The sequence below is a fragment of the Mixophyes fleayi genome, chromosome 3 (assembly GCF_038048845.1).
Source record: "Mixophyes fleayi isolate aMixFle1 chromosome 3, aMixFle1.hap1, whole genome shotgun sequence".
NCBI lineage: Eukaryota > Metazoa > Chordata > Amphibia > Anura > Limnodynastidae > Mixophyes > Mixophyes fleayi.
The window spans coordinates 224314147-224341632 of record NC_134404.1 but is presented as its reverse complement, the minus strand read 5'-3'; the positions used below and the strand labels follow the sequence as shown (position 1 = coordinate 224341632).

At 38.9% G+C, this 27486-nt stretch overlaps 2 long non-coding RNA genes across 2 annotated transcripts; one reads left to right on the top strand and one right to left on the bottom strand.

The window, feature by feature from the left end:
• Positions 1-218: 218 nt before the first annotated feature.
• On the bottom strand, positions 219-26754 carry LOC142142892 (uncharacterized). The gene is made up of 4 exons (XR_012689380.1): positions 26656-26754; positions 24532-24574; positions 9535-9636; positions 219-320 (listed from the first exon to the last, which is right to left on the bottom strand). It is a non-coding gene; the product is annotated as an uncharacterized LOC142142892 (long non-coding RNA).
• LOC142142893 (uncharacterized) lies at positions 26678-27168 on the top strand. The gene is made up of 2 exons (XR_012689381.1): positions 26678-26771; positions 26860-27168. It is a non-coding gene; the product is annotated as an uncharacterized LOC142142893 (long non-coding RNA).
• The last annotated feature ends 318 nt before the right edge of the window (positions 27169-27486 follow it).

The window sequence follows — 27486 nt, the reverse complement described above, 5'->3', positions numbered from 1 at the left end:
CTAAGAAACTGGTGGAGCACTAAATTAGGCTATTTTAGACCAAAAAAATTGTATTTTTTTCAAAAATAGCAAAACAAAACCAAACAAAACCAAAACCAAAACCAAAACACGCAAGGGCGGTTTTGCAAAACCAAAACCAAAACCAAAACACGAAGGTAATCAAGATCCAAAACCGAATCCAAAACCAAAACACGGGGGTCAGTGACCATCTCTAATTATAACTCAAATTTTCGGATCGACTGACTTAAGGAGAGATCACAATCTCAGTTGGATTCCACCATCAATATTGCACATTCCACAGCCTGGAGTGGGTAAGATTTCTATAAAGGAGAGAGAACAAGTTTAAATTGCAGAACAGTGATTCGGTAGGTAGCTCTAGCAGGCGGAGTTAAAAGCCGCTTGCAGGACTTCATGAGTCAGATGTACTAAGTATTATCTGTATCTCCAGGTTGTTATACTGACGGCTGTATCATATGAATGATCGTGACTGAAAATGGAAAAGTGATTTACATAATAGTGTGGTGTATATCATACAACGAATGTGTGAAATTCAATAGATACAATCGTGTCTTGTACTGTGGGCTAATCCAGTGATCTCTCATTATCAAAAAATCCGAATTATGCAATGAATTATTGTCTATGAGTTAATTTTACTTGATGTTTTGAGGAAATTGTGAGTTATGACTGTGGCACAAGGAAAATACTTTAATTGTGGCAGAGAACACATTTAAGCTGAATTTGTGCTCTGTTGTTTTTCCTATATATTGAGGGCACAGCCAGAGCTTCAAATCATTAACCACTTCTGCAGATTGATATTTTGACACATAGATGGGGGATTGGGCTCCTCCTGTATATGACAGTAGGTCCAAAAATTGTAGGTCCACAATTTGTTTGTGATTTTTGTCTGTAAAATGAAAAGAAGTCTATTTCAATAAGTGCAGAAAGAAACTCCATACACAGCCCCACAAAAATATACAATATATACAGTAGACTAAGTACATAAAAAGTAATTCCCAGCCAATGTAGTGCAGAACAATGAAAATGGGACTGATCATAAAGGTATATACCAACTTGTCACTTTTTAATCTATGATTTTTTACTTTAAGGTAACATGATTTATTTTTTACAAAATAATAAACAGTTTGAAATTTCAGGTTATAGAACCTAAAGTTATGTATACTCAAGGAAAAATTATAATGATCCCTATTGCCACCAATCTTTTCAGAATAAGTTTCATGTGCTCATTTCTATGTAGCTGTGCTGATGGTACAATGTAATATGTCAACAAGCTCTTGATAACAATACAGGAACATACACTAAAACGGATGATAAGAGGAAGAGCTCACCGGTTCCCATTAAAACATTTGGAATGGGGCTTGGCAATGTACGTCTATCCCCTCCAGAGGCACACGCTCTGCACTTCTGCAGAAAGGGTCTGGCACATGCGCAGTGAAACACTGCTTGGGCTTTCAACCCAGAAACTTGATCGCCAAAGGAATGAATGACCTCAGCCCATGCTCAATAGGGCCTCCATAGTGGATGGACCAACTGTCTGAGAGTTGTAATATTGCTCAATATACAGGACCACCGAGACCAACCTCAGGCCTCGGTATGTCTACTTGTTGAGGAACTCACCCTTCAACCCCTCCCACCTCAAGGCTGCACACACAGCCTTGTCAAAAGTGGTTGCTATGCGCACAGCCTTGGAAAGGCATGACTGCATGGACCAGTAGGAAGCTATTGGTACACTACGGATATATTTACCCACATACAATCCACCTCAGATGAGGCCTTGAATTTATCCACCATCATTGTCACTGCCAGGCCAACAAGACCGTTAAACCTCTCAGCGCCCCTGCTTCTATATAAAATAGAGGTTACAGTTACTGTATTAATATACTGTATGTTGATGCCTGTTTAACACTTTATAGGTGCATTTTTCATTAATGCTCTAAATTTGTCACAAATGTAAACTAATGAATGAGTGATGTAATTACTATTAAAGTAATTTTATTGTTTTCAAATAAGCATTGCCCAATCAATTGTATGTGTTTCCAAAGCACAAAGTGATTTATTTTAGCAGATGTAAATAGTCAACAATTCAATACATTATTATATTATGATAAAGTACAGTACAGCCAATACCAAAAGATAAGTACATACCAATGCTATCGCATGCGCTCGCTGCGCACCCACGGGACCCGGTGGACAGTATATCTGTTAGAATACTGTGTCAGAGTTGACTGAGAACCAGGGGGTGTGCAGCGATGATCATATACAGTACAGTGTTACACTTGAACAATAGAGATGACGTAGATCGTTTCTATAGGTCCAGACGTTGGGTGGGTCCAGGGTAAACAGATCATAGGTTGATTCAATCTAAGGAATCCAAAGGTGGGGGTCGTCTCTCCAGGGGGTCTGCTCCTTTCATAGCCAGCATCATACAAAGGATTATTCCCTAATATCAATAACTAAAGTATGCAATGTGCGATCTCTTCGCCGACTGCACCGGACAGCTGATGATGAATAGGGTTTCAGTATGATACCAGACATGCCACCTTTCCCACAACCTGAACCATATATATCACTGAAGCGTACGTATAATCATTTTATATATATATATATATATATATATATATATATATATGTATATATATATATACTACTAATAAACCAAATATTATCTGCTCATAAATTACAGTGTAACGGTACCAACATGAATACGAATTATATAGATAACTAAATGTTGTAATGCGAGTGTGTGCGTGCGTATTTTACTGTGCGATCGCATCACGCCACGTGTTACGTGGCGTACGCTTCGCAATCGCACGGCAAACCAATATTAAACCAATATACTTTCGTTCATCCAATTATACGACTTCGACATTACTTTGCTATAAATGACTCACAGTACAAAAATTGTGAGTGCATTCTGAATAACTGTGATACTTTCAGCTGTACCAAGTGTTCAAAGTAGAAATTTAGAAGTGGCGCTATGGAAAATGTTATTGAATGGAATTTGATAGTTGTACAATCAAAGCAGTAGGAGAAGTGGCATTATGGCTTATCACTATTTACTGGCCCACTTTGACCACTGGGTGTACCTCTATGTTATGTAAAAAGTAATGTAATGGAATAATATAAAACGGTAGTGTTTAAACATCAGCAGTAAGCAAATTAGGAGCAGTCATCCATAACTACAGTATAATATTGTCATTAAGATCATTCATTTTGATACAACATTTTGATACAACAATTTAACTTGTTCTTTAGAACTGACGTAGGTTTAGTAAAATAACTTTGTATCTGCAAAATGTTCCCTTTTATCTGATGTCTAAATAGAGTAGGATCAAACTGGTTTTGATTTGTGAGGTTCAAGACTTATAAAAAAAAAACAATTATGTAAATACTAGAAATTAAGAACCTTGTTGGACTTTCAAGAATTTTGATCTTAAACCTTATGTAATGATAATTCAAATTCTTCTAAAAATTACATATAAATTTATTTTATATTATTATTTTTATTACTGTGTAAATAACATGCGAATTGTCATCTTTTTTTACATTAAATAGCATACTTTCTACTGTACATTTTCACTTTAACAGTGAAAACGGCTAAGGAACCCTGAAACTGAAGCAATTGATTAGAGTGCTGGCAGCAGTAACTTACCATTGAAACCCTCTTATTCGCAGTTTTTTCCCTGGCTTTTCACAGTGCGATTAGTTTTAGCGAGTCAGTGGCATGTTCAAGGAAACACAAAGGCTCTGCTTTGCTCGCTAAGTACACAATTACTAAGACCAGGACACACATAGCCTGTAAATTGCTGCAGTCCAAGACGGACCAACTTAACAAAGGACATTGGTTAACCTTGACCGTTCAGGACGATGCGGCCATATGCCCATTCGTCCTGTACACCCAATTGACGGAGGAGACAATCCCCCCTTTCCAAATTTTAATTCAATGAGCTTTTAAAACGCGCCCTAGTTCATGTTGGTCTAAACCCCTCCATACAAGGCACCCACTCTTTCAGGATTGGGGCAACTACTGCTGTGGACGAAAAATACCTCAGATTACTGGCCGACTCATGGCATCTCCCTTTCGGTAACCCAGGGCTCAGCTGTTTGTGACTTTTAGCGTGTGCATGAAGGAATTTTTTCCCATTTTGATTTAGGATAAAGGCCTGATTGGCTATTGGCCTCCAGGGCCTTCGGTTTTTTTGCCCTTCATATGGGTTATCGTTTCTCCCCCCCCATCCATTTGCTCACTTGCATTGTGGTGGCAACTACCCATATTATTCTGCCCTGCTGGTGGAAGAGTTAAGGCAACCATCTGTTTTGGAAGGGTTCTGCTTGGTCCACTGCCCTCTTTTACTGCAGGGGCATGCTTAAATTGTATGCTCTCTGCTGTTGTGGCAGGGGCATATAAAATGTATAAGGGTGGATTCCCTCAGCGCGACCTACTGTTCTGGTAGGGGCTCGCTCACATTAATAGCATTTCTGAGCATGGCCCTTAATGAGATGTATTTTTTTTATCACAGGTATGCCCGACCAGAGGATCCACATATGGGTAATGGGCCTCTCCTATGTGTTCTGGGCCTCCAAACATAATCTAGCCCTCGATTGGTAATCTTTACCCTGCCCCATGGACATCAGGTGGGTGGGGAAAAGTGGTCTTAGATGACCTTATTGCAAACAGAAATGGCTGAATCAATTCCCCCCTGACATACTGGTGTTACATATCAGGGGTAATGATTGAGGCAAGGGTAAGTACTTGGCCTTGCTTATTCCTAACAGGGAAGATGTAAGTGCCATACATACATGGTGGCCTACAATGAAAGTGTGCTGGTCGAACATGATTCCCAGGCTCTCATGGAGGGTCCCCATATCTGCTCCCATCTTGTGGATGCTCCTAAGGGTGGGTCATAGTCTCACTTGAAGGGATAGTGATCTTATCCCCACAGATTACTATAGAGCAGACACACCTGTTCAGGCCCCACGGTGTACACCTTACTGCAGACAGGCTATGTTTATTTATCCATCAGTAATATGAGCATATGGTGCCGTTAATGGTGGTGGGCTGTGAATCCGTTAAAGGATCCCAGCGGTGGGTAGGAGAGCAGTGCAGCCGCATGTCACTGTCCCTTTCGAAGTAACATGACTCTTGGTCCTTTTGTGCAGAGGACTCATTGACCTGCTTTTTGTGGGCACATCAAAGTCCAAAAGGGAAGTATTCACACTGGCACCTGATTTAGCGCCAGCCAATGGTGAAGGGTGATTCCTTGGAACCAGAGCCGGATTTAGACCTCATAGGGCCCTAGGCAAGATACTTATTATTGCCATCATGCCCCCTCATGCCCTTCTGATACTTATTATTGCCATCATGCCCCCTCGTGCCCCTCTGATACTTATTATTGCCATCATGCCCCCTCATGCCCTTCTGATACTTATTATTGCCATCATGCCCCTCTGATACTTATTATTGCCATCATGCCCCCTCATGCCCCTCTAATACTTATTATTATTGCCATCATGCCCCTCTGCTACTTATTATTATTGCCATCATGCCCCCATATACATATTATTGCCATCATGCCCCCCATATACAGATTATTGACATCATGCCCCTCATATACATATCATTGCCATCATGCCCCCCATATACATATTATTGCCATCATGCCCCCATATACATATTATTGCCATCATGCCCCCATATACATATTATTGCCATCATGCCCCTCATATACTCCCTTAATACCTCTGACATTGCCCCTCCTTTAGTTAACTTACCTTCTATTCTGCTTGTTTACTTCTCCGTTCGATGGCGCGCTGCCGCTACTCCTCCTCTCTGCTCAGTCAGTGCTCCTCGCCACTTCTTACTGAAAATCACGTCGGAAGTGATGTCATCACGCCCGACGTCATTTTCAGTAAGAGAGGAGAGGAGACTCCCGACGAGCGGTCAGCTGACTTCTTTTTTTTTTTTTTTTCCACTTCTTTCTTTTCGGCATTATGCCGGCGGACAGAGGGGGATGGCAGGCAGAGGGGAGCGCCCCTCTGCCTTGCCTGCCCCGCTCACCGTCGGCTCTGACAGGGCCCTCTAGGTACCGCTGGGCCCAAGGCAGTCGCCTAGGGTGCCTAGCGGGAAATCCGGCCCTGCTTGGAACGGTGGTAATGCCAATTTGGCAGTGCACTGAATTGGTTCAAAGATCAGTTGTCTAGCATGCGCCCTTGTCAGTAGAAATTGCCAAATAAGAGACTTTTTTCTATAGGCTTCTTAAGCAGTAGCTGTCTTATTTTCAGCATAAAACAGCATACCACAAAAATGTAAAACCTTCCATAGCTTCCTGACAATCCTTATCCGTTGTCCGTGTGCTAGTCAGTGTCAGAAGCCCCGCCCACCAGATCCCACAATCCTTTAAATATAAACACACTCACACATACACACACACACACACACACACACACACACACACACAAACACCACAGCAAGCACACCCATGTCGTGCACCTGTGTGTCTGTGTGCTGTGGGAAAGACTGAGTGGGATTCTAACTCTTTTTGCAGTCTGTACCTGCAAACTCTTTGAAATTTTACCTCTCCCTATGCATATACAGTCATGGCCAAAAGTTTTGAGAATGATACAAATATTCTTTTTCACAAAGTCTGCTGCCTCAGTTTTTATGATGGCAATTTGCATATACCCCAGAATGTTATGAAGAGTGATCAGATGAATTGCAATTAATTTCAAAGTCTCTTTGTCCTGACAATGAACTTTATCTAAAAAAGCAACATTTCCACAGCATTTCACCCCTGCCACAAAAATACCAGATGACATTAGGTCAGTGATTTTCTCGTTAACACAGGTGAGAGTGTTGACAAGGACAAGGCTGGAGATCACTCTGTCATGCTGTTTGAGTTAGAATAACAGACTGGAAGATGAGTGGTGCTTGAAATCATTGTTCTTCCTCTGTTAACAATGGTTACTTGCAAGGAAACATGTGCAGTCATCATTGCTTTGCACAAAAACAGCTTCACAGGCAAGGATATTGCTGCTAGTTAGATTGCACCTAAATCAACCATTTATCGAATCATCAAGAACTTCAAGGAGAGAGGTTCAATAGTTGTGAAGAAGGCTTCAGGGTGACCAAGAACGTCCAGCAAGTGCCAGGACCGTTTCCTAAAGTTGATTCAGCTGCGGGATCAGGGCACCACCAGTGCAGAGCTTGCTCAGGAATGGCAGCAGGCAGATGTGAGTGCTTTTGCTGTGCTTTTGGAGGATGGCCTGGTGTCAAGAAGGCCAGCAAAGAAGCCACATCTCTCCAGGAAAAATATTAGGGACAGACTAATATTATGTAAAAGGTACAGGAACTGGACTGCTGAGGATTAGGGTAAAGTCATTTTCTCTGATGAATCTCCTTTCAGATTGTTTGGGACATCTTGAAAAACATTTGTCCGGAGAAGGAAAGGTGAGTGCTACCATCAGTCCTGTGTCATGCCAACAGTGAAGCACCCTGAGACCATTCATGTGTGGGGTTGCTTCTCATCCAAGGGAGTGGGCTTATTCACAGTTTTGCCTGAGAACACAGCCATGAATAAAGCATGGTACCAAAACATCCTCCAAGAGCACCTTTTCCCAACCATCCAAGAACAGTTTGGTGACGAACAATGCCTTTTCCAGCATGATGAAGCACCTTGCCATAAAGCAAAAGTGATAACTAAATGGCTGGGGGCTGAAACAATGGGAATTTTGGGTCCATGGCTAGGAAAATCCCCAGACCTTAATCCCATTGAGAACTTGTGGTCAATCCTCAAGAGGCGGGTGGACAAACAAAAACTCCCAAATTCTGACAAACTCCAAGCATTGATTAGGCAAGAATGGGCGGCCATCAGTCAGTATGTGGCCCAGAAGTTGATTGACAGCAAGCCAGGACGAATTGCAAAAAGAAGGGTTAACACTGCAAATATTGACTCTTTGCATAAACTTAATATAATTGTCAATAAAATCCTTTGACACTTATGAAATGCTTGTAATTTTACTTCAGTATACCACAGCAACATCTGACAAAAAGGTCTAAAAACACTGAAGCAGCAAACTTTGTGAGAACCAATACTTGTGTCATTCTCAAAACTTTTGGCCATGTGTGGTTATTTTAGTTTAATAAGTGTAATACGCATAACATACAAAGGTGACTTGAAAGACATTAACACTGTAATTTCCGTTTGCTTTGATGACACCATTTCCTTAAGGTACGAACATTTATTATTTGGTCATCCATCCCTACATTTGGCATTACTCTTTGCTGATTTTTCAGTATTTTTGTGCAATATTATTTGATAACATTTTGTGGCAAATTTGTTGCCTCTAAGGGCTAGATTTACTAAGCTGCGGGTTTGAAAAAGTGGGGATGTTGCCTATAGCAACCAATCAGATTCTAGCTGTCATTCATTTAGTGCTTTCTACAAAATGACAGCTAGAATCTAATTGGTTGCTATAGGCAACATCCCCACTTTTTCAAACCCGCAGCTTAGTAAATCTAGCCCTAAGTATGTTAGCCTTTTTACTTGATCATTTAAAAGTGTGTGAAAATGTATAAGACTGTTTTCACCGTTATCTGTACCGGTGTATATTCCACCTGTGCACACAAACTGACTATTTACATGTTATTTACATCTTATATTATACCCAGCATTACATAGTGCGCCTTAAGAATTATTCCTGGGTTGTATCTGGCTATTGGGATAGTCTGGGAATTCCCTCCCTACATACACCAATTGGCAGCATTTTTCCATTCACACAAGAGACATGGCAGCACAGATAATACTTTTTGCCGTTTTCCCATTATGTATTGAAAATTCCCTATTAATGAATTTCTTGATATTTGTCACAAGCTCTATAGTTTTATTTTTCATTTTAGCATCAATGTTTTTCACTGCAGTCGTGTGACTTCTCTTTTTCATTGGCCGCTTGATGTCTGGGAAACCACAGTTTTTCCATTAAAAATTAAACGTATAATTATAAGAAATAGTAAATCTTTTTCATTATGTTTTAAATATAGTAACTGATGTTCAGCAGAAGTTAAGCTTTGTCTGTTTACCTGCTGTGTAACTAAAGGTTCCAGCAAATAAAGAAGTAGAGCTGGACTGCACATAAAGAGGAGACAGCATAGTGCTACATAGAACAAGCCTGTGTACAATACAATTGCGTAATAATAATAATAATAATAATAATCATATTACAGAATAATGTACAGTAACTGCACTCAAAATTATTTCCACCACAACAGGCATTTCCATTGTCATGTGACCAATATACTTGTTCCAATACTCTAAAGTTATTCCTTAATTTTAGTGTGCATTAGGTAATGTTCCAAACTTGCTCTTATTAGTTCAATGACATTTAAATAAGAGGTGAGTTTTGTGCAGGAAGCCTTGAAATGGACTTTGTGGCGATTGGTATGATTTACAAAAGTGTGTGCCGTTTTGTTTTTTTAAAAACCACATCTGGAAAATCATTGAACCACAATAGAAAACTCACATCCGTGAAAATGTTGTCTAAGTAGGTTTCCCAACATTATATGCACTGCTGTGCCAGAAGCTCTTTTTTCTCTTGATGCTATTGGTTATCAGGTGATAGTGCCTGGGAAAAGAAATAGACAGTATTATGTAAATAATGGGCCTTATTCATTAAGGCACGCAATATGAACGTATTCACCCGAACGGCATACTCCCCTCAGAGGTAAGCAACTAAATATCTCTACGAACGTCCATATTCAGCTAGAAGCAGATCTGAAGAAATGTCTCTTTTTGAATACGGGTGTAGATACGTTCTGTATATACACCACTTGCCGTACTAAGACAGACACAATACACTGTAGAATACGCACAAAGCATATGTGGAATATAAAGTATTAAAGTAATTTTATCGTTTCCCAATAAGCATTGTCTAAGCGATTTCTTGTGTTTCCAAAGCAAAAACAATTTATTTAGCAGGTGCAAAAGCATTAGCAGTTCAATACATAATTATAATACAGTACAGCTGATACCAAAGATACATATATACCGCCCGCGCCCGCCTGCGCTAGCTGGGCTCCGCTGTAACCAGCTACAGTACTTCACTCCAGAATACTGTGGTCAGAGATGACTGGGCTAGTACCAGCAAAGTTGTATTATGTACACTCAGTGTTACAGAGAAAACAATGCAGATTATGTGGCTTGCTTCTATTGGTCCAGGCTTCAGGAAGGTCCAGTGTACTGCGGGTCATAGGCCAGTTCAAACCAAAATATCCAAAGGTGGGGGACAGCTCTCCAGGGGATGCACTCTGATTTTCCCGCCAAGGATCCAGTTTCAACTAGTCTATTTGCATTATACAGTCAGTATCACTTTAAACATTTATTCCCTAACATTGCTAACTAGAGTATGCAATGTGCGATCTCTTCGGCGAATGAACCAGACAAACGCTGATGAATAGGGGATTAGAATGATACTAAAAATGACATACTTCCTGCAACCTGAACCTTAAATATCACTAAAGTGTACATATAATATATATATATAACTATAAACTAAATACCATCTGCTCATAAATCACTGTGGAATGGAACCCTTATAAATATGAAATATATAAAAAAAAATTAATGTCAGAGTGTGAATGTATGCATGCGTATTTTACTGTGTGTTCGCACCGTGCCACGTGTTACGTGCGTACTGATCGCAATCGCATGGTAAAAACAATATTACCCAATATACTTTCGTTCATCCAATTATATGACTTCGACAAAAGTCCTAGCACAGAAAATAATATTCAATTATAGTCCCTTGTTAATAATATAGTAAAAAAAATAGTGTTTTCTTTGGCCAAATGTGGTCAGTTAGAATTATATTTCCAAGTAGAGTTCTTATCCTTACTAACATTAAATTAATTGATCCATCCGAAGGTGAAATTTTTAAAAATCTTTATTTTTATTTTAATTACTCAGATGAGATTCAGCCGCTCTCACTCTCCACCTCCTGTGGAATTAGATCTATCACTTACAATCACTGTCAAGTAAAGAAAAAGAATGAATCACAATGTAACAGTCACCATCACAGTCAGTTGCTGCTGCACAGCTTTGAGTCCAAGACCAGGCTTCCAGTTTCAGTACATGTGTGCAAGTCAAGAAGTTGGCTGATGCTCGCGCTGATTGATAATCGATTGGCCATTAATAATAAGCAGTAAGACTACTTTTAATGCTGCCAGCCAATATCGCTGATGACATTGCTTTGGTAAATTGCAGCGCAATTCTTCATTAAAAAGGTGTCTTGATAAATAGACGTCTTAAGAAGACATTTAATCCTCATGTAGGCCAGTCTGTAGAGTCCACAAAGGCGATCCAGGAGGTGAGCGTTGGAGAGTCAACCTAAATTGTGTATGTAATAAGTGAATGACTGGTAGAGCATTTTAGAAGCATGAGTTGGAAAAGTTTAATAAGCAATAGTAGAAAGGAATAAGGAGCAAAAGCAGGGAATTCCTAAATAAGTGTGTATTAAGCCAATCACCCAAGAGCAGAATCAGCCTTGTACATCAGGGCATGCCCAAAACAACATGAATAAATGATTCTGCAGCAGAATTACATCTAGTATAGTACAGGTACCTCTATAACTCCAGTTTAACAGACAGGTCAAAACATTCTTTATGGCGGGGGTGATAATATACAAATGGTGACACATAATTGAAATAATTAATTTCAATGTACTGTTCTGCATAGATTATACCTAGTGGTAACTGGGGGTTCAACCTACTACTATGATGTACACACTGGGGTTAGAATATTTTCTTTGTCTGTTTTACCCAGTTTATTTATTAGTTTACTAGGTTTGTCCCCAATTGTAAAGCGCTATATAAATAAATGATGATGATGATGATGATGATGATGTGTAGAGGGTAAAATTTGACCACTTTGTCCTTACATCTAATAACAATATTAGGAAGGGGACTGGAATTCATTTTAGAGTCCACCAGTCAGATTAGGTCCTACTTGGGAAAACAAAGTCTAAAAAATTAGACTTTGGAAGCAGATTGTGATGTGTAAAAGGTTATGAAGGAACACTCAGGCATTAAGCAGAAATTTCAACTGGATATGATGTACCAACAACATGTAAACACTAGCTGAAAGCAGAGAACAGCAGATTTATTAGACTTTACATGCTTTGACCCAATAACGGACTGATTAGAAATTAGTTATCTCAGATTCTCAAGTTATTACTATATCATCAGGATGCATTTGTGGATGAACTTTTTATTTAAACTGAAAAATTGGGAGAATTTTAGAAATGTCACCCCTATTCAGCAGAATAACGAGAAGTGTAGACATGTTGAGCAGTTTTAGAAGTGGAGGCATTGAAAATGGTTCTGAACAGTTAGTCAATAGAACTTGAATTTACACATAAACAATAATGCCTAAATTTGTATATGAAATATCTTGTAATACCAAGTCATGGAAAGCTAAGTTCTTAGCATTGTGATACACTGCAAACAATACCAATGGACACTGAGCACCATAAAACATCTGACAAACTTATAAAACAATTTAACCAGACAGTTAAGGGAGAGACCAAATGATGTATTGACACTTTAAGGCTACTCAGTTTCTGCAAACAATCTCTTAAGTGACTATATATATATATATATATGTATATATATATATATATATATATATATATATATATATATGTATATATGTATATATATATATATATATATATATATATATATATATTTACAAATATTGTGGCAAGAGCCCGCTACTGCTGAAGCACACGCGAGCAACTTTTTCCTTTTTATGCAGTTTTATTGTCAGGATGGTAAAGGTATTTGACACCATACAAATTTCACACTGATTCTGGAGACCGTAGACACCAACTAGACAAAGACCAGCTCTCTAAAGACAAGTCAGCTTCCCTAGCATTGGTCTCACTGAACAGTGATACAAGCAAGCTTTTATACATGACGCTCCTCCCACAGCCCTAGCTTTATGGGCAGGTATTCAAATACATGTACTTTAATATGGAGTTGGTCCCCCTTTTGCAGCAATATCAGCTTCCACTCTTCTTGGAAGGCTTTCCACGAGATGTTAGAGTGTTTCTGGGAGAATTTGTGCCCATTCATTCTGTAGAGCATTTATGAGGTCAAGCACTGATGTTGGACGAGAAGTCCTGGCTCGCAATCTCCGTTCCAGTTCATCCTAAAGGTGTTTGATAGGGTTGAGATCAGGGCATTGTGCAGGCCCATCAAGTTCTTCCACACTGAACTCATCAAACCATGTCTCTGTAGTACTTGCTTTGTGCACTGGGGCACAGTCATGTTGGAATAGAAAAGGCCCTTCACCAAACTGTTGCCACAGAGTTGGAAGCATAACATTGTCCAAAATGACTTTGTAAGCTGAAGTATTAAGATTGCCTTTCACTGGAGATAAGGAGCCTAGCCCAAACCCTGAAAAAAAGCCCGGTACCATTATCCCTCCTCCACCAAACTTCACAGTTGGCAAAATGTAGTCTGGAAGGTAACGCTCTCCTGGCCTCCGCCAAACCCAGACTCGCCCATCTGACTGCCAAACAGAGAAGCGTGATTCGTCACTCCACAGAACACGTTTCCACTGCTCCACAGTCCAGTGTCAGTGAGCTTTACACCACTCCATCCGAAGCTTAGCATTGGTCTTGGTGATGGGAGGTTTGCATGCAGCTGCTCGGCCATAGAAACCCATTTCATTAAGCTCCTGCCGCACAGTTTTTGTGTTTACATTAATGCTAGTGAAAGTTCTGAACTCTTCAGCTATGGAATCAGCAGAGCGTTGACGACTTTTATGCACCATGCGACCTTAGCAGTCGTTGACCCCGCTCTGTGATTTTACATGGTCTTACGCTTCATTGCTTAGTTGCTGCTGTTCCTACTTTCTAGTAATATCATTTACATTTGATCGTGGAATATCCAGCAGGGATGAAATTTCACACACTGTCTTATTGCAAAGGTTGCATCCTATCACAGTACCACGCTTGAAGTCACTGAGCTCTTCAGAATGACCCATTTTGTATCACAAATGTTTGCAAATGGAGATTGCATTGCTAGGTGCTTGATTTTATACATCTCTGGCAACAGGTCTGATTGAAACACCTCAATTAAATAACTCACAGGTACTTTTGTCCATATAGTTATATATATATATATATATATATATATATATATATATATATATCTATAATATAAATGTCTAGTGGCGTGTGTTAGTCTGTCTGTGTGTGTGTGGAAAAAATAAAACCAAGCTGCAGCGCCACCTGCTGGGCGGAGTTATACACTGACCTACTAAATTCTTAGTGTGTGTGGAAAAAAAAAATTCAGAAATTTGGTATGCTAAGATGTTTTTAATTTGTTAATTGTTAAAAGTGTTTATAAAGATTTAAAAAAATATATATATATATATTTCTTGAAGGAGAAGTGACAGTTGGGAGTGGTTGGTGGTTGCCGGGGGTGACAGTGGGGAGTGGTTGGTGGGGTTGATGCCTGGGCTATGGCCCAAATGCATGACAAGAACCTTTTTAACACCTTGAGTAGCTTGATTTGACTAGAATGCATGAGTATCATGCACGGGTTAACTTGTATATATATATATATATATATATATATATATATATATATATATATATATATATATATATATATATATACACACTATATGACATATACATGTTGCCGTGAGAATAGGAATACCTACAGAAGTAACAGTCCATGGGCTTTGGGACCTCATTATGACCCCAGCACTTGATGCAGGATCAGGAATACTTGTTCTTTTTCTTGCTACTGTTTATGCACCTGCTTTTAGAAACTTACCTGCTCCACTTTCCTGCTCCCGATTGCAGCCTCCTGCACTGTCAACATCTGGATGGGTGGAGCAGCTCACTGCGGTCTAATACATTGCCTGTGTCAGAGCAGCAGTTTTCCTGCCTCAGCATCTGGCTCTCCTTCTGTCCTGCTTTTGCATGTTTCCCAGCCTTCCTGTGTATGACGTCTTGCTTGTCTGACTCTGCTTCTGGATATTCCTTCTGCTGAGTGTGCTCCAGTTTATCAGACCCGGCTATCCATACTGACGACGGCTTTAGATTGCCCTGTGTGTGCTGTGTTACTTTGGCTTAATAGATCTGGCTTACCTATATTGGCCATGTCTTGATTGCCTCGCTGTACTACAGTGACCGCTAACTTAAGTCCGTACTTCGTTTGCCACTACCATTCATCTATCACCTATCACGTCAGTGGGCTAACCTAAGGGCTGCAACCTGCGAGCCTCCGCAAGCAAAATCCATCCTGCCTTGCAGCGGTTCTTCGTGAAAACTAGGGAGTTTGTTAGACTCTGCACCTTAGGAAGGCCAGCGCTAACCCTGACTGATAGAAATCTCCTGTGAGCATAACACCAGCTTTACCTATTTAGCAGTTATAGCAGCAGTGGTGTTTTCATCATGGGTGTAGGGTGTGCACTGCGCATGTGCCCATTGGTCAAGGGGGCCACGTGACTTGTGGACCTATGATTTATGGGTCCACGTTGCACCGTGGCATGCTGTCCCATTCTCTCCTTGTTGCTTCTCTTACCTCATACAGGGCCCTGCATGTGATTCAGTAGCTCCCTGTCATTGATAAGCTCGGATTCTGGTACTGCAGTGATCTATCACCTTACAGCACGTTCCTAGCTTATCAATGGCTTGGAGCTGTTGCATGTGCAGGGACATCCTGTGTGAGGTAATAGAAGCAGCAGGGAGAGGAAGGGACAACGCTAACTGTATACTGCTGTCTGAGTGAGCTAAGTGAAGGGGTTGTGGGAGGATAATGAAATGGGTAATGAAAAAAATGGGTCTGGGATGATGAAACGTATAGCCTAAAAATACTGGCAGTGTGATTAATTCCAATCATAGTCAATACAGCAGTGGCACTACTTTTGCACCCAGTCGCACTAAATTCATAAAATGCCCTTGTTTAGTAGGCTAACTTGTGCATTTCAATACCTACTAAGATCCCGGGGCATGGCACTGGGAAACAGGGGCATTTAACAATTCCACTTTATATGAGTAAACAATTTTTGTCGTGCCAAATCTCAGCTCTAACCAATGAGACTTGGCAGTCAACTTTTGCTGTGAATTATTATGTTAACACTGTACTTCTTTAAATGATAGACGTCACAATGTTTTTCTATAAAAACACAAACCAATGTAATTTATTTTTTCATGATGCTGTGTTTATTGTAGAGAACTTGTGAGTATTGTACTGACTCATCTTGCATGTGTGGTTTTCAAATTGTGTACCATATCATACTTGCCATCCAGTTTATTGCTTTGAACTAATGAAGGCCCAATCCAGATAACTCCAGATTTTAAGGCTACTGTTACACCCTTGAGTAACACATTTAGTCATCTGTTAAGATGCCAAGAACATAAAGTTCCTTCTGCAAGCAAGTGGTAAATCCTTTCAGGTCTGGGCACAAGTTAACCATAGGCAAAGGCGTGTAAGGTCAGACTTGATGCCAAGTTTGTGTATATTTTAATATATTTTCTATGGGCTTTTTCCAATTACATAATCATATTACATTAAATACAAAGTTACTTACGTCTGTTTATTTGTGTCTTTTTTTTTCTTTAGCTACTTCTTCATGAACCTGAACAATACATTTTAAAGGATTTCATTTATAATAATATGCAAGCTCCTGTTTGCCTGGTGAATGGTGGTGGAGCTCACCAGGCATATCAGTAAACAGTTACCAGTGTTGAACTGAATAACCACCAGACCCTTTTGATGAAAAGAAAATTCTCTCAACTTTATTGCATCACGTACTTGCCAGTGCTACTAAAGAGCACAAATAGCTTTGCATGCCAAGCATTTCAAACCACTGACATTGGACAGATGACACAGCAGTGAGAGCTGAAGATGAGAGTGGTTATCTAGCTGTAAAAATGTTTATTATAAAAAAATTCTTTAAATTCACAAAGGCAAGTCCATTAGTAAAAATTAGGTAAGGGCCTCCATACACCGCCCAGTGGTGAATAACACATACACATTTGATACCTATGGTAGTTACGCACTTGCTCAAAGGTAAACTTATCCTTATAATGATAACTCCATGTTATATGAAGTATATGTAAATGGTGACAGACAATTTGTATAACATTTAGAATTATCTGCTTTCCTGTAAATTTGACAGAAAATCAATCTGATCTTTACCTAATAGATGTAATAGTGATATGGAATAAAAGATAACTATGTTGTTTAGTCTTTCACTGACTTTCCATTGCAGCTTTATTGAACAGTAAAGTGTAAATATTTCCTCCTCTCTATTTAATTAACTGTTTTACCCTCCTAAACCCATTTGAGCAAGTTGTTGCATCCTCTTGTATCATCTCCTTATTATCAGGCAGAGTATCTCATATGTTCACGTTATACATGGAACAAACTATTTACAATAATACTTGAATTCTAATACAATATACATCTAAGCATACATGTAAGGTACTCTCAATGCAGAGCCTAGGTGTCCATTTTGTCGAAGTCGTATAATTGGATGAACGAAAATATATTGGTTGATTTTGTTTTATTGGTCGATTGCACTCAGTATGCCACGCTACACGTGGCATATTGCGATCGCACAGTAAAATACGCACGTACACACTCGCATTACAACATTTAGTTATTTATGTAATTCATATTCATATTGGTTCCGTTACACTGTAATTTATGAGCAGATAGTATTTGGTTTATTATTAGTTTAGGTAATATGATTATATGTACATTTTAGTGTTATTTAAGGTTCAGGTTATAAGAAAGGTGTCATGTCTAGAATCATAGTAAACCCCTTTTCACCAGCAGCTGTCCGGTGCATTCGGCGAAGAGATCGCACATTGCATACTCTAGTTATTGATGTTAGGGAATAAACCTTTAATATGATACTAACCCTTAAATGCTAATGAACTCATTGTAACTGGAGCACATCCCCTGGAGAGATGACCCCCCCACCTTTGGATTCCTTAGATTGAACCAGCCTATGACCTGTTTACCCTGGACCCATCTGATGTCTGGACCTATAGAAGCAAGCCACGTCATCTCTATTGTTCACTCTTTAACACTGACTGTATATATAATCATAGCTGCACCAGCCTCAGTCTACTCTGATCACAGCATTCAAGGGTGAATTACTGGCTACTGGTGCCCGTGGTTAGCGCACCGGTATGTATTTATCTTTTGGTATTGGCTGTAATGTACTTTATTATATTACAATCATGTATTGAATTGTTAACTTTTTACATCTGCTAAAATAAATCACTTTGTGCGTTAGAAACACAATACAATCGCTTGGGCAATGCTAATTTGAAAACGATACAATTACTTTAATAATTTTTAAACAGAATTTCAGGTAACAGAATACATGTATAATCTTTGACTGTTTTTCATTTCTGAGTTCAGTGTTGGGTCTTAAACACATTTATGGCCTGATTCATGTGAGGACACAACCTTACACATCTCGCATTTTAAAAACGAGCACGGAACTTGAGCGTAGTGCCAACCTGTTCAAATCCAAGGGGATCGCAAGATATATTTCATTCTGAATCTGGGTGGACGCACGCTCTGCCTAGACTTGCTGTATGTAGACAGACAGAACAGGTTGCAGTATACGAACAAACATATATTCACTAAAATGTCACTTCAAAACACATAATAAAAACTGAATTATAAAATAAATGAACAACTCTTAACATTTTTTATTTACATTAAATAAATAAATCATGATGCTTTTAATGTGTAAAGTACAAACAATGGGCCTAATTGATTAAGGAAAGTAGAGCAAAAAAAATGACTAACTTTTCACCTTGGCAAAACCATGTTGCATTGGAGGGGGAGCTAACTTTAAAATGTGGGGGTAAGATTTATGGTTAGGGTAGGGCATGTCCTAGATCATCTTTAAATTTTAGTGTAAACATAAAGCTATCAAATATTTGTGTGCTACATGAAAAAACAGCCAGTATTTAACTTATGTGCAAAATAATAATCTAATATGTACCCCTTGAATTGTAACATGGTTTTGTCCCGGAGAAAACGTAATCAATTTTTTTACTTACTTTCCTTAGTGAATCAGGCCCAAGCTATTCATATAGTCAATCTTCCTTGCATACACATTTTCTTTGCTAACTAGCGGCACACATATGTGTAGTTTTTAATACTCGCGTTTCAGTAATCACTATCAGTCGGCACTTACACCTGCCCTTAACCAGTGCAAATGGTACAGCTAAAAATCGGTACTTTAGAGGAACACAGGACTTGAATCGTCCATATCCAAGTCAGCATGCCCTTACTGTTCATTGGCATAAGATCCGTTTCTTAGCATGCTCAGAGTTATCTCTTATGGCTTGCAAAGTGACTTACATTCAAACACGAATCATGCCATATTTTTTCTCTTTGATCACCTTTTAAGATGTTTGATCTATCAATGTCTTGCAAGAGTGAGACAGGTGCGTTAATCTATTTAGCTGGGTCAAATAGCCAAATAATTTGTGTGAACTGAAAGGTGCAAAGGAAAATAAATATATATTTGTGTAATGCATTTATATTGATGACAAGTAGATGAAGATTTTGATATTTTTTTTACAATTCTTAACAGTTGTTTTTTAAATTGGTTGAAATACCTAGAAATGCACTTTTTTATATAAAGTATATTAACTGTGCAAAATGCAACACACCACAATCTCTGAGGGTAAAAATGCACAAAATACGATGTCCTGCAAAACTAAATGGTTTTATTTGCTTGCAGGTACATAACTTGTAGATGCATTCAGGTGCCTAGCCCACACTCAGCAAGGCAGGCTAGGAAACTCCCAGCTCCATTCATTACTAGATAGAACATTTTAAACCTTTCAGTAGCTAACAATTTCACATGTAATATTTCTGGGCATTGCAAAGAATTCAGCACATTTGCATGAAAAAAAGGCAAGCGTGTAATTTGTACTGTGGTAGGAATCTTTGCACTTTTAGAAGTTACATGTTTAAGTCTCATTTTCTTTGTATATGGGTTATTTTTTACTAATACAGCTACATTTTATTTTCAGCTACATTCTACAGACTAAAATACACCTTGAATCTGTCTGAAGTACCCCTAGTTTCTCAACTCCAGTAGCTAAGTAATCCCAACAGTTCACGTTTTAAGGATTTCCCTCTATGGGAACAGATGAGATAATTATTGACCCAAACAAATAGATTAACCCACCTGTGCATGGTTAAGTTAATTAATTCCTCAAAATATGATTTGTTGGGGGTACTTGAGGAGTTGAGAAACTCTGCCCTAAGGCATAACACTTCAGCATTTCACCATACAAAATGCCAATCAAGTTTCAAAATCCTTCTATTAGGCATTAAGGACATCTACAAGGCTGTCATTTAGGTTAATGAATGAGGATCCCTGTGATGGACCCCCTCATACAGTTATCTGGTGGGTGTACTATGTAGAAAAATGGGCAATCAGAAGATGGACAACTTCTTTAGCTTAAGTAACAACTCTTTGGTTAAACAGCCATTAGTGGATTACGCCCCATAGTTGAGATGATTAACGGTACCAGCCTGAGGAGGGATCGACAGTAGGTGGCGGGATCAGATTATTTAAAATTGCATTCTCCATAAGGAGAATAAGGCATGTGGAAAGTTTGAGTTGCTACCCTACCCCAGCCTTACCTTAGCCCTGGTTTGAGTACAATAAGTGTCTAAGTCGAGTCCAATTTTAAATATATTGGCAAGGCCTTGACCTTGCCTAGTAGGTGACCAGAGGTAGTAGGTGACCAGAGGTATACTGGGCTGAACACTTTCAGTAGAGACAGAGAGTGAGCTACAGTCAAGACACACGCATGCCAGAGTTGTAAGTGGGAGACATCAATTACATTTATGCTGGGACCAGGCCAAAGACTGTAGAGACAGCCCATTTAGTAAGCTAGACTGGAATGTCAGTAAGCTAATGAGAGTGTGAGAGGGTAAGGTATAAAAGAGTGATCTGGAGACTGACCTGATGTAGAGCGTTCCAGGGAACTGCTAAAGTGGGCAGTGTTGAGATCAAGAGTAAGAGTGACCATCCCCAATACATGGAGTTTCAGTTCTTGTGTAAAAATTGAGAGAGACACTGTTGATTATTTATTTGCAAAGGGTGTGCTGTTTTGCAGTGTCAGACTGGACCATAAAGAGCTCATTGGGGAATGCAATGGTAGGAGTTCATCAAAGCCACACGCTTCTAAAGGTCTGTGGCCAGTCACCAGAGGGTGTGTGTCTGGTTGCCAAAGAGGCATCAGTCACACTATTTATACCCTCACAAATCAGAGCCAGATGAGTAGTGGGTCTAAGTTTTAATAAGAGAAAATTATTTCTGATCATACATGTGTCAGAGAATTGCAGGAACACTGTATTATCAAAAACCTAATTTGTTTTCTTTATAAGGAGATCAGACTATGAAATCAAACTTCCTTATACAACTTAATAGGAGGCATAACTTTGCACCACTTAAACAATGGGGTAAAATTATGACATTGTAACATCAATGTTCTCTTAACTACCAGAACGCAGAAAACAAAATAGTGTTGGATCACTGTTGGAGGGATGTAGATGAGAAGAGAATGTTATTCCATTTGGTGGCACTGCTCAAAACATCAGTAAACTATTAAGGTCTAGTGCTCCAAAGGGGTAAAATGGGGCGCAAGTGGTTATGATGCTGTCTGAATTTCTTAAAAGAGATGTCTAGACCCTGTAATAAGCAGCACTTTTTATAGTAATTAAGGAAGCAGAAAAGAGTGTGAGAGAGGAATCAGAATCCAGGGGCCTGTGGAGGGAAAAAAATGGGAGGTTGGGGTTTTGGAGAAAAATGAAGGTTCAGTATGGGTTGTGGTCTGAATGGTGGGTATTTTAGATTGGAGTAAGTGTGATCTTATATGATGTAGAGTTTACAATCATGTATTGTGATTTTAATTTAAGGGTAGGTGCACTTAAGAGAGTGGGGAGGAGAAATGGAAGAGACGCGAGGGAGTCAATGTGTAGGGTTCTAATAGTTATTAAAAGGATACTGTATGCTCCTTATAAATTGTCAGTCTCTCCTGGGGAGACCAGTAAATTATGGATGAATCAGTTCTGATAAAGTGGTAATCTCCAGCTGTGTGGCCCTGTTAGATTGACCGTGTACTGATCTTTCTTGTTAATCATCTGTGGAGCATCCATGTTTAATCATGTAAATGAATAAATGGTGATAGTGTGTTACTAGAAAACAATTTATTGTCAAAAGACAATGGAGCCTCACATGTCAAGGTAGATAGTTGTGTGTAACAAATTGGCTGGTCTAACAGTGTTAGTAGAATTGTGGGAGAACAAAGTGTCCACCTTCTCATAGTCCTCCCAGTTCCTCCGATACTACATGGATAGTACAATTGCCCAAAGGTGTCAGAAAGGCTCCCAGTGTCCGGTGTGAGATTAGTCCCGGTGAATAGTGCTATTTAACAGCTCCTGTATGTGTTCCCCAGCACACACTACCCATCAGTGTTCTCTCCAACCAGTGCAGTATTTCGCTCAGGGCTCCTATTTATTTTTCCCTCTAGTTACCTCCTCCTGTCTCTTTCCAGACAGTAGTGGGGTAGGGGGAGGGTCCATCATGCAGTGGGGTCTACCTGAGATTTCCTTGGTACCCTGGTGAGCCAGTCCGCCCCTGCTTTTGGGAACTTTTTTCCATTTCTTAGCTGTTTTGAAGTGGTTGTTTACTCACCAAATAATTCTACCTTTGAATCTGCTCAGCTATTTCTACCCAAATCTGTGTGCATTGTAGTCCCCACATGTACTTGAGATGCTAGTTTGCGACTTTATTTGTAAAGGCTTTGCACCCAGATTGTCTCCTATTTATTTAATTGTGGTCATCATTGTTAGTGTTCGCTTCCTATCAGCAGCTATATGGCTTACTAACTTGACAAATGACTGTCAGCAGCCATCTTATATCTAGTTTATGAGTATACTGTTGGTTCGCATGTATACATTTCATAAAATTTTCAGTTTTTACAGTCACAGTTCAACCAGCAGCATTGAATACATGGTCCAGCAGTACAGGACTGATGCTTGTAGGTTGTTTGTAACAAGTAGCCATGGCTCATGGAGCGAGCAAATACTACAGTGCCCCACCAGTCCTGTACTACAGCTTCCCCCTGTACAAATGGTGACAGTGGCTTGGCCTACATACAAAGCGGGCATGGTCAATGGGTTGGACATGGCTATCTCTTTGGACAGCAAAGGTGCATAACTTAACAAGAATGATGCAAAAATGGTCAGCTGGACAGGATGCTACCTAACAACAGCTGTGATCTATCTCTCTCTACTGGCATCTTTCCATCACTGTTCAAGCACGCAGTGATTACTCCTATTCTAAAAAAAACTAAATTCTGACCCAAACTCTCTCTCAAATTACAGCCCTATCTCTCAGCTTCCCTGCCCCTCCAAACTTCTTGAGAGAATTGCCTACACTCACCTCACACGTTTCCTTTCTGCAAAAAACCTATTGGATCCTCTTCAATCAGGCTTTCGCTCGCAACACTCCACAGAGACTGCGCTGACCAAGGTTGTCAATGATCTGATCACAGCTAAAACTAAAGGTCATTACTCTCTTCTAATTCTCCTGGATCCCTCTGCCGCATTCGACACTGTTGACCACTCTCTCCTCATACAGACGGTATTAGCTTCTCTGAATTTCCCTAGGTTAATGTAAACACCGTTCTTTAATCTCACCTGGATTTTGGCAAGCAAGATATTTTTAGTTAATGATTGAGGTGATTCCTAGAATTCTATTTTTAGTTAAGGCAATATAATTTACCTCAAAACTCTACTAATCTGTAATGAAAAGTAGAATATATTATTCCAACAAACATAGCAAATTATTTACTAACATAAATGACCAGTAACCCATACCAGTCAATCAGAAATTAGTTTTGATTGGGCTAGTGCCATTTAAACTAATGAAAGCAAATCTCAGATTGTTTGCCAGGGGCTATTGTACTTTTCACTTTTGTACCTTGTTTTTCAGTGAAATATGTTTGAAAAATAGTACATAAGGTGTAATTTGTAAGTAAACAGCATCATTTTATCACTAATAGCATATTATGACATTAATATTATATTAAGCAGATATTAATGTTATATATTTTCCATATATATTTTAGATTAACTATATAAATGCCAATTTATTTGATAACTATGCTAGTTATGCTTGCATAGAAACCAGTCCCTATGTAAATGGAATTGGATTTTTTTTGTCACGTTGCTCACTGATCATTTATTGCACTGATTAAATTCCATTGTAGATGTTGCCGCAGAAAACCCATGTGACCCCCATGCCAGGAAGGCTAGATAAAGCACATGTAGCCTTGTCTGAAGCCTGCGGACATTTCAGGAACAATAAAACTGTATGTACACTGAATACATTTGCCAATAATTCTTATCATGAATACAACAAGCAATTAAATACATACCTAGTTTCTTTGTATTTTCCATGGCCTGTTTCCAAATAAATGGCTGTGGATAATTAGATAGGGAAAGAGAGAGCGTCATCAGTGTACTGTTTGTACTGACTGGAGGCATAACAGACATTCAGCACGAGACAGATCTGTTACAAGAGTGGAAGTGACCTAAATTGTTCTGGATATATCTGGTGGAGAATTTCCAGATCCTCTACAAAATAGCATTACTTGAAATTCCTTGAGGGTCATTTACATAGTGCACCCTAAACAAATTGCACACACCTTAATTCTGCACTGGTGCACCTAGATGGTTTGGCCCATGCACATTAAAGAGCACCCCTAACAGTGGATGATACTGAATCTCCACCAGATCTGATCTGTTACAGTTCAAGTCTTTTGTGCTTTATAAAAGGCCATGCCACAAAGCAAGAAATACCCATAAACATCTTTTATGGTTTAATCCCGCTTCCTAAACAAATCTCATTTCTCCAAAAAACAAGGTGCAGTGGTGTGCCTTCTCTGTGCTTAACTAGGGATGCCTTCATTCCACAAACTCTTCCCCAAACAGCTGTTCCTCCAATATGGGACCATCTTGCTCTATAACCCTATAATCCCAGTGGATATCCACATGCTAATCATGGCACACAACGGGTCCAAAGATGCTTTTGCACTGCTGAGCAACGGTTTTACATGCGTTCAAGATGGAAACCTAGGAGCTGTAGCTTTGGAATGTAATCTGGTCTTATCTTGCATATTTTTCACCATAATAATACATTTTTTGTATGTACAAATGTACAAATATCCATTGCATGTAAACAAATATATATTAACATAAATAAATGTTGTGATGTTGTTTAACTATTCCTTGATTGGAACAAGTTTGTTTAACTATTCTTTGATTGGAGGTAGTTTGCACCTTAATGACCCGAACAATTTTTGTGATTTTTGCCGTTAAAGAGATAGGGATTTCATTTGGTAGCATACAGGATTAAATCTCTTCTCATTTCATAGCCATTGTAGAGGGAAAAATTGGCAAAATCACAAGAAAGACAGTTTTCCTAATTACTTCCCATAGTTAAATTTACACAATTAGCATAACCCAGAAAATTCTCCTTTATTTGTGTGTGTGGCGAGGTTTCCTTCCAGCGGCCAAATAATTGTCTACAACCAAAAAATTATGTTTTCAATATTTGTTTCTCTGTCACTTTGTCTCATTGTCGCTATGTAGTCTAATAGGTTACTTTTTCAAAACTAAAAAGCTATGTAAGATTTACCAGCTTTACCTTGAGAGCTGTGGAAAATCTTCACCAACCAACTGTAAAAAGATATATATAATGTAACCATTTTAGAGCATTTTTGAGATTATGTACGTGCTTAGTTGCAGCACGCAAGTAAAGAGGAAATAAAATTATACCATAATATTTAAACTAAAACATGATGCCAGGCAGGACCCAAGTTAGCATTAGGCTCAATAGGCCAAGGACTTGCATAGCTGAGGCCTCAAGAAGGCAGTCGGACTGGAGGGCATAGACACATTCAAACATTAAGAAGGTATATTGTTAGTGAAGATGCCAGAGCCATCAAATTAGTTGATACTATCAGTGAAATTCTTTTTTTTTTTTTTTTTTTGCATGACTCTGGTCTTCAAGGCACCTGAAAGATTGGAGATTCAAGCAGCAATATCAAGGTTATGGCAGGATTTTAGCAGGGATATCCATGCGTGGAGCTCTCTTTTGAAATATTACCATCATTGCCTTAAATTTTGACTCCCTTTAACCTGATTTATGACTGCTTCAGTCCCCTAAGATGCCATTTTTAAAAGTGGATAATAATCCGATAGCCAGGTCAATAAAAAATGTATCACTATTGCTTTTTTTTTTCAGTAATTTTTATTCGGGTGGACCACATGTTTCTAATAACTATATGCTTACAGGCTGCATTCTATTAGCTAATCAGCTAGTAAGTAGAATTGAGGGATAAAATAAGCCCGAGGGAGATTAAAAGCTGAGGTTTGTGTTCATAACTATTTGGCTCATTAAGGGTTAACAAAGCAGGGAAGGTGTGGTGATGCCATGTTAGAGTCATAGGGGGCAGGGGCAAGGGAGCAGGTTATAAACAAGCAGGAAAGAGTCTTACAGCTCTGTTGGTTTCTGTAAAGCATCCCTCCCTCCCATTCCCGACTCCTGGATCCGGTATTCGTTAGCTGATTGCGGTGTGCAACCTTCTTGCTGATGTGCCCTGTGATAAGAGTGGTAGTTCCCGAGTCTTTTATAGATAGATTTACTTTCCTGAGTCTATTATAGATAGATTTATTTTATTTGTTTTCTCTGAACTTTTCAGGTGCTATATTTATTAGTGTGAACAACTGTTCGAGAACGGAAGGTTGTATCTTATTGCAGCTGGTCTCACATCTCCGTGGAAGCTCATGACCATGCTTATTTTTTTCTGGACATAACATTAAGGTTCAAAGACAGGGCAAACACAAATAACCTTGGAACAAAAATGGATCAGAATTCAGGTCAAGAGAAGGAAAGCAATACTAAATAAAGAAAAAGTAAACAAGTAAAGAAGCATTTAGCAAAACAACAGTAGCAAGTTTTTAAATGTGGCTATTAAAATTACAAAAATAAAAATTGTTGTTTGCTCTTATTTGTTGTTTATGTGGACTTTTGACTAATCGTACAACATTACACAAAATGTTGATGTTTTATAAATGCTGAATAGTAATATTAATGATAAAAGTAATGTTATGGAAAATTATTAAATAAATCAAACATGAAACATATTATTGGCAGTTTTTATCAAAACATATATATATAATTTTATAAAATTGTATGTCAAACATAATAATATTTAAATAAATGTTATAATTTTCAAGATATATTTCAAAGCTTGTTTCAGAATTTCCCAGCTATCTCATGTTGTGGCAGCTTACCTCATTCTCTAGCAGAAAGCAGAAAATCAACG